Below are 8184 nucleotides of genomic sequence, written 5' to 3'. Positions count from 1 at the left end.
TAAGGAATGCTATGTAGCTATTGAAATGTCTTCTACCCAATATACATAATGAAAAAAGCAAGATGCAGAACAGCATGTATATGCCACCATTTGTATGTGTGTAACTTTCGGAAACACAAACACATTTATACACACACACCACACACATAGCTCAAATGAGCAGGAGTCTTCTTTGACATGATACAAAGCAACACCAGTAGCTCTCTGCTCCTCCTGTTGGACAGACAGCCATGTATTCCTATGCAGTGCCAGAGGCAACCCTGAAACATGATGGCGAAGGTCAAAGTAAACAGATTTGGCTGTATTGGACACCTGGTCACCAGGGCTGTTTTTAACTCTGGCAAAGTGGACATTGTTCCCATCAGTGACCCCTTCATTGACCTCAACTATGTGGCCTAAATGTTCCAGTATGATCCTACGCATGGCAAGTTCAAAGGCACAGTCAAGGCTGAGAACAGAAGACTTGCATCAATGGAAAGGCCGTCCCCATCTTCCAAGAGCAAAATCCTGTCAATGTCAAATGGGGTGATGCTGGTGCTGAATATGTTGTGGAGCCCACTGGTGTCTTCACTACCATGGAGGAGCCTGGGGCTCACTTGAAGGGTGGAGCTGAAGGTCATCATCTCTGCCCCTCTGTGGATGCCCCCATGTTTGTGATGGGTGTGAACCATGACAAGTATAACAACTCCCTCAAGATTGTCAGCAATGATCCTGCGCCATCAACCAATTGGTCCCCCTGCACCATCCATGACAACTTCAGCACGGAGAAGGGACACGTGACCACAGCCCATGCCATCACTGCCACCCAGAAGACCGTGGATGGCACCTCTGGGAAGCTGTGATGTGATGGCCAAGGGTCTGCACAGAACATCATCCCTGCTTCTACTGGTGCTGCCAAGGCTGTGGCAAGGTCATCCTGGAGCTGAATGGGAAGCTCACTGGCATGGCCTCCCATGTCCCCTCCCTGATGTGTCAGCTGTGAATATGACATGCCACCTGGAAAAAGCTACCAAATACAATGACATCAAGAAGGTAGTGAAGCAGGTGTCAGAGGGCCTCCTCAAGGGCATCCTGGGCTATACTGAAGACCAGGTTTTCTCCTGCAACTTTTAACAGTGACACCCACTTCTCCACCTTCAATGCTGGGGCTGGCATTGCCGTCAATGACCAATTTGTCAAGCTAATTTCCTGGTATGGCAATGAATTTGGCCCAGAAACAGGGTGGTGGACCTTATGGTTCACATGGCTTCAAAGAATAAGCCCCTGGACCACCCGCCCCAGCGAGAGGCAGAGAGGCTTTCAGCTGCTGGGGAGTCCTTGCCCCAAATCGATCCCCCAACACATTGAGGATCTCTTGACTTCCACTTTCCATCCCAGACCCGCTGAAGAGGGGGAAAAACTTTGGAAGCCCTGCCTTATCATGCAACATCAATAAAGTTCATCGTACCCAGCCAAAAAGAAAAAGAAGAAGAAATAGCAGTTGCTCTGTGAACAGGGAATGAAGAGCTAAAGACTTAAGAGAAAAGCTTCCTTTTCCTTTAACTCTTAGGATCTTTTAAATTTTGTAGCATCATCAATACCCAGACCCCAAAAAAATTTCTTAAAGGAAAAGCTAATCAATATAAATATCTTACCTACCAACACTGATTAATTAACTTCAGATTGAAATGGTTGAACTGACAGTTTTAGAAAAGAAACTGAAATACCACCTACCCGTGTGACAATATAGCATAAAAGCAATGAAAATTCAGTTTCATTAGGCATCAAAAATATGTATATATAAAAGCAAAGACAAATGAGTAGAATTGAATTTTTCTTTTGTCAGTTGTCTCAAATATTTTAAGTTTTTAGAAAGTTTTTGGAGTAGGAGGACAAAACAATAATTATCCATATTTAGGGAACAAAAACTTTAAAAAGTATTTTCAGATAGAGGTAGGTTTTAATAAGATTTAAAACACAGCTCTCAGGTTCTCCCCACCAACACCTAAGCTGTCACCTTAACATAAAAATTTTCAAACATCATTCTCATCCCAGCCAAGTACAGCTATCAATAATAAGAATGTATCTGAATAGGCAAAAACTGTGGTAAGTAGCTAACAACCCTTCCAATTCAGCCATTTAAGATATTAGCTTCACTTTATTGTTTACAGGACATGGTTCCTTCTAAGACCAGCCTAAGGGTCCTGAGGAAGTAACACAAAGCTGGAGCCCAGGCCTCTGTGTTGCTGCCAAGGGAAGCAAAAGAGCCCAGGCAGATTCCCCCAGAGGGGTTGCTAGAGGGCCCAATGCTGCCAGTTAAGATCAGGGACCCTCAGTTCCTGGGTTGGAATCCCCACACCACCTCTTACTGGGTGGTCTTGAGGAATTTACTTAACCTCTCTAAGCTGTCTAAGACTAAAGCTTAAGAACTCCTATTTATAAGTTCATTCACTTTGTTCATTTACTATTTACTTAGAGTAAATTATATGTCAGGCCCTGGCAAACAAGATGAACAAGATTTCACCTCCCTAAGAATCTAATGTACAAACAGGACCAGTAAAATCTAGATAGAGTTGAAATGGAAATCAAGCTCATCATAAAATAAGCCACAAATAACCAAGAAACAATTTCAGTGGGAAATGACTTTGGTAGATGGTTTTCCAGAACATTTTTGTGATATTATCTAGCATAAGGTAACATTGATTATGAATACTTTTGTACAGTAAATGTAATTGTTTAAATTAAATTTCTAGTGACATGAACATACATCCTAGATCCCTAATTAATTTTTTAATTTTTATTTATTGTAGCATATATTTTTCACATAAATATTTCTCCTTGACTAAGAACCATATAGTGCTTTAATATAAATAACGTATAATAGCCCTGGCCAGTGTCAGTGTGGTTCAGTTGGTCAGAGCATCATCCCATGCACTGACAGATCACAAGCTTGATCCTTGGTCAAGGCCCATACCTAGGTTGCAGGTTTGTCCTCTGTGCTGGTGCAGCACATACGGGAAGCAACCAATTGATATTTCTCTCCCATCAATGTTTCTCTTCCTCTCTCTCACCAATAAATATATGCTTCGGTGATTAAAATATTAAAAAATAGAATAATGTATAAAATATATATATATATATATATTCCTCTTTCTTCTAGAACTAAGGATTTTGCCAGGCCTCAGTCATCATCCTAGACAGTCCCATTATCTACTTTCTGACTACAATGTTACACCTGAAGTAAGGAATACAAAAATAAGAAACCTGGCTGAAGGTACACCCGCCTTAGAATAGCCTTAAAATAGTTTTATTTATGTTGAATGAACTTATAATGTGACTTTTTCTTAAGTGTGGTTTGTTTTTCTAAATTAATACTCAGCAAATATTTGAGTATCCAGAAATCAACTGCATTTTTAAAAAGATTTTATTTACTTTTTAGAGAGAGGTGAAGGGAGGAAGAAAGAGAGGAAAAGAAACATAGATGTGCGAGAGATAGATCAATCGGTAGGCTCTCCCACTCTCCCAATTGGGGACCTGGCCTGCAACCCAGACATGTGCCCTGACTGGGAATCAAACCAGTAACTTTTTGGTTCACAGGCTGGCACTCAATCCACTGAGCCACACCAGCCAGGCAGTTGCATATTTATATGCCAATAACAAATTAACAGAAAGGGAAAAATAAGAAAACAATCCCATTCACAATTGCTTCAAAAAGAATAAAATACCTATGAATAAATCTAACCAAGGATGTAAAAGTCCTGTACACAGAAAATCATAAGATGCTGAAGAAAGAAATTGAAGAAGATACAAATAAGTGAAAGCACATATAATATTCATAAGTAGGAAGAATTAATGGTATTAAAATGTTCACACCACCCAAAACAATCTATAGATTCAACACAATTTCTATCAAGATTCCAGTAATGTACTTCACAGAAGTAGAACACATATTTCAAAAAATGTATTTTGAACCACAAAAGGCCCTGCATAGCAACAGCAATCCTAAGAAAGAAGAACAATGTTGGAAGAATTATGCTACCTAATATCAAACTATACTATTAGGCCATAGCAATCAAGACAGCATGGTACTGGCATAAAAACTGACACATAGATCAATGGAACAGAATAGGGAGCCCAGAAATAAACCTACACCTTTATAGTCAATTAATATTTGACAGTGGAAGCAAGCACATACAAGTGGCTAAAGATAGTTTATTAAATAAATGATGTTGGGAAAATTGGACAGATACATGCCGAAAAATGAAACTAGGCCACATTCTTATACAACACACAAGAATAAATTCAAAATGGATCAAAGACTTAAATGTTAAACCCAAAACCATAAAAAGAAGAAAATATAGGAAGCAAAACCTTGGATATTGCTCATAAAAAATGTTTTATCAGATATATCTCCTCAGGTAAGGAAAAGAAAAGAAAAAAATAAACAAATGGGATTACATCAAATTAGAATATTTTTGCACAACAAAAGAAACCATCAACAACAAAAACCCACATAATGGGAGAACATACTCACCAGTACAGCTGATAAGGGGCTAATATCCAAAATTTATAAAGAACCTACAAAACCCAACACCAGAAAAACAAACAATTCTACTAAGAAACTGGCAAAGGACCTGAGTAGACACTTCTTCAAGAGGGACATACAGATGGCCAATAGACATGTGAAAAAATGCTCAACATCGCTAATTATAGGAGAAATGCAAATGAAAACCACAATGAGATATCACCTCACACCAATCAGAATGGCCATCATCAATAAATCAACAACAACAAGTGCTGGCGAGGATGTGGGGAAAGGGGAACCCTTTTGCACTGTTGATGGGAATGCAGACTGGTGCAGCCACTGTGGAAAACAGTATGGAACATCCTCAAAAAATTTAAAATGACCCAGTGATTCCACTTTTGGAAATATAGTCAAAGGAACCTAAAACACTAATCTGAAAGAACATAAGCACCCCTATGCTCATTGTAGCATTATTTACAATCACCAAGTCTCCATCAGTAGATGAGTGGATAAAACAACTATGGGACATTTACACAATGGAATACTACTCTGCCATAAAAAATTTAAAATTTTTAAAAAGGAAAGGAAATTCTACCTTTGTGACAGCATGAATGAACTGGAGAACATTATGCTAAGTGAAATAAGCCAATCAGTGAAAGACAAACACCATATGATTTCACTCACATGTGGACTCTAATGAGCAAACTGAACTAACAAGCAAAACAGAGACAGACTCCTAGAGAGCAGATGATAACTAGTGGGGGAGGGCGCAGGTAAGGGGGTGGAGAGATTGAGCAGAAAGGGAAAAGGTCTCACGGACATGGACAACAGTGTGGTGATTGCTGGGGAAAAGGGGACATAAGGGAACTAAATGGTAATTTTAAAAAATACAATAAAGATAATAATAATAATAATGTTCTAGGTGCTCAAAGGTAAAATTGGAGGTGGGGGAAAATTTGTAGGTCCCAGACAAGTTGTTCCTTATTAATAGAAGTTTTGCTCTAATTAAATCATCAACAATATAAACAATAAAAAATTGATTGTGACCCTGGCTGGTGTGGCTCAGTGGATTGAGTGCTGGCCTGTGAACCAAAGGGCCACTGGTACGATTCCCAGTCAGGGCACGGGCCTGGGTTGCAGGCCGGGTCCCTGGTTGGGGGTGTGCAAGAAGCAACCACACAATGATGTTTCTCTCCCTCTCTCCCTCTCTCTAAAAATAAATAAATAAAATCTTTAAAAGAAAAAATTGATTTGGGCCCTGGCCAAGTAGCTCAGATGGCTGGAGCATCATCCTGTATACCAAGAAGTTGCAGGTTCAATCCCCAAGTCAGGGCACATACCTAGGTTGTGGGTTCGATCCCCTCTCAGGGCGCGTACGGAAGGTGCCAATCAATGTTTCTCTCACTCTCTTTCCCTTCCTCTCTCTCTAAAATCAATGAATGCATTCTCAGGTGAGAATTTTTTTTTTTAATTTTAATTGATTGTGCTTTCTGTCTTTACAAGAATGATGTAAAAATGACTCTTCCTCTTATTAGTAGGGCAGGCTGTCTGCCTTTCTTCTTGCTTCACAGAACTATGCCAGCTTGCAGCTCTGCAGGATCCTTTTCTACCTAGCAACCGATCTAAAACAAAAACAAAAAAACAAAAACTACATTGGCCAGATCTCTACTTGGAAACAAGAATAAATTCACTAGTCTTAATTTTAGCTACTGGAATTGCATCTTAGCAGAGAGAAGGAAAAGACTAATTTCTAGAGCTCATTACCTCTAACTTCTGGGAACTCCACTGAAGAGAGAGAGTCACAGTGGAGAAAGACCTGAGGTAATGATACATTTAACCCTTTACTCAACAGAAATGTCTGCTATTGTCTAGTTCATGTAGCACATGGTGGAAGAGGGGATAATAGACTTAAAACGTGACAACACTTTGTTGTGATATTTTGGTGTGAGCTCATCATTTGTAGACAAAGTCCTGTGGTGTGCCTGTCACTGCCCATGCTGAGCAGGCTCAGAATGGGGGAGGGGGGGGCAGGGGGGCCTAGCACCAACACTTTAAATCTCCCTTTCAAGGTTTTCATAGCAGTTTTATTCATATCTTATTTATCTTCCCCAGAACCCTGTATCAGGCCATAGAGTGATTTAGTGACTTATTCAAGGTCATAGTGAGTTTTCAACAAGTCCAAGAATTGAGTCCAGGTTTCCAACTTCTACTGGCTGATCCCCTCACTCCATGTCTCGCCCTGTTCTATTCTCAGACAGTGTTGATGCCCACACTGAAAATAGAATTCCTTACTACTGCCAAAAGCTTGTCCCTTCATTGTCCCATAGACAGGGAGTCAGGATAAGACAGCAATGGCCTATCAGGCTTATCTCCAGGTGTTCCCTGAATTATGCTGCAAGGTTTAGAAAAACAATAACACAAGACACCCAGTTAAATTTGAATTTCAGATAAACAATGACTATTTGTTTAGCATAAGTATGGCCCATGCAATATTTGGGACATACTTATACTAAAAATGTATTTGCTACTTTTCTGAAATCCAGATTAACTAAACGGCACCTGTATTGGATCTGGCAACTTTGCCCCAACTTGTCCCCGCATCTACCCTCAGGCCCACACGCAGGAATGCAACAAAAGTAGGGAACTCACCCAGGACACAGAAAACAACGCAGATACTTAGGAATGCTGTTCTCAACTCAGTTATGCAAAATGGTTCTCCAATTCAAACCTCAGAGGTTTAGGCTCTTAGATATTTTATAATAAGCCTTAAAAAATGTAATGATATTTATGGAGTTTTTTCCTAGTTATAAAAGTAACATGTTTGCATTTTCCAAAGATGACTACAACAGTATCTCCCATCTCACTTTTGTACAGTGTGACCAAGTGATAGTGTCGATGTCTCTTCTTCTTTAAACAGAGATGAGCTCGTGATTGGTACCCAGTACCAGTAGCAGAAATAATACCCCGCAGCTTCCAACGCCAAGTCAGAAAAGTCAAGGCAGCATCTGCCTTAGTCACTGTGCCATGCACCCTTGGAGCCCTGAGCTTCCACATAAGAACTGCACTGAGGCCACCATGCTGGGAGGGAGCCATGCCACATGTAGGAGCTGCAACGGGCAGATCTGGTGTTCCAATCCCCCTGGCCCAGGGTTCAGACATGTCAGTGAAGGGCCTTCAGATGGTTGCAGGCCCCAGATGTTGGGGCATCCCCTGACTTCAAGTCTTCCCACCTGAGTCTGAGACATGATAAAGCAGAGACAAGCTGACCCTGCTATGACCTTTTCAAAATTTGACCCATAGAACTTGTTACCATTGTAAAATAACTGTTGCCTTCACCACTACATTTACCATGGTCTGTTATCAGCTAGGAACTGAAACATACCACATGCTCATTGCAGGAAAAAAAAAATCATTTGTAATTCTACATGCAAAGGCAATATGCTTTCAAATTTTTGAGGTATGTGCTTCCAATCATTTTCTATGGCTATAGGCATACTTTTTTCTTTTTAAATGGAGCACAGGTCTGATTTTTAGTTTCAACTGTATTACTTGAAAAAAACCTTTTGAGCCCTGGCCAGGTAGTTGGTTAGAGCACTGTCCCAAAATGCCAATGTTGTAAGTTTGATCCCCGGTCAGGGCACATACAAGAATCAACCAATGAGCCCTGGTGGTGTGGCTCA

The 8184-nt window shown here is 40.4% G+C and overlaps 1 pseudogene; it reads left to right on the top strand.

The window, feature by feature from the left end:
- The first annotated feature begins 270 nt into the window (after positions 1-270).
- LOC150004283 (glyceraldehyde-3-phosphate dehydrogenase pseudogene) lies at positions 271-1347 on the top strand (annotated as a pseudogene).
- Positions 1348-8184: the final 6837 nt, after the last annotated feature.

This window comes from Furipterus horrens, unplaced genomic scaffold, assembly GCF_987537825.1.
Source record: "Furipterus horrens unplaced genomic scaffold, mFurHor1.1.pri manual_scaffold_7, whole genome shotgun sequence".
NCBI classification, from domain to species: Eukaryota; Metazoa; Chordata; class Mammalia; order Chiroptera; family Furipteridae; genus Furipterus; species Furipterus horrens.
Note: the sequence above shows the minus strand (reverse complement) of the source record. Positions and strands in the feature narration are given on the sequence as shown.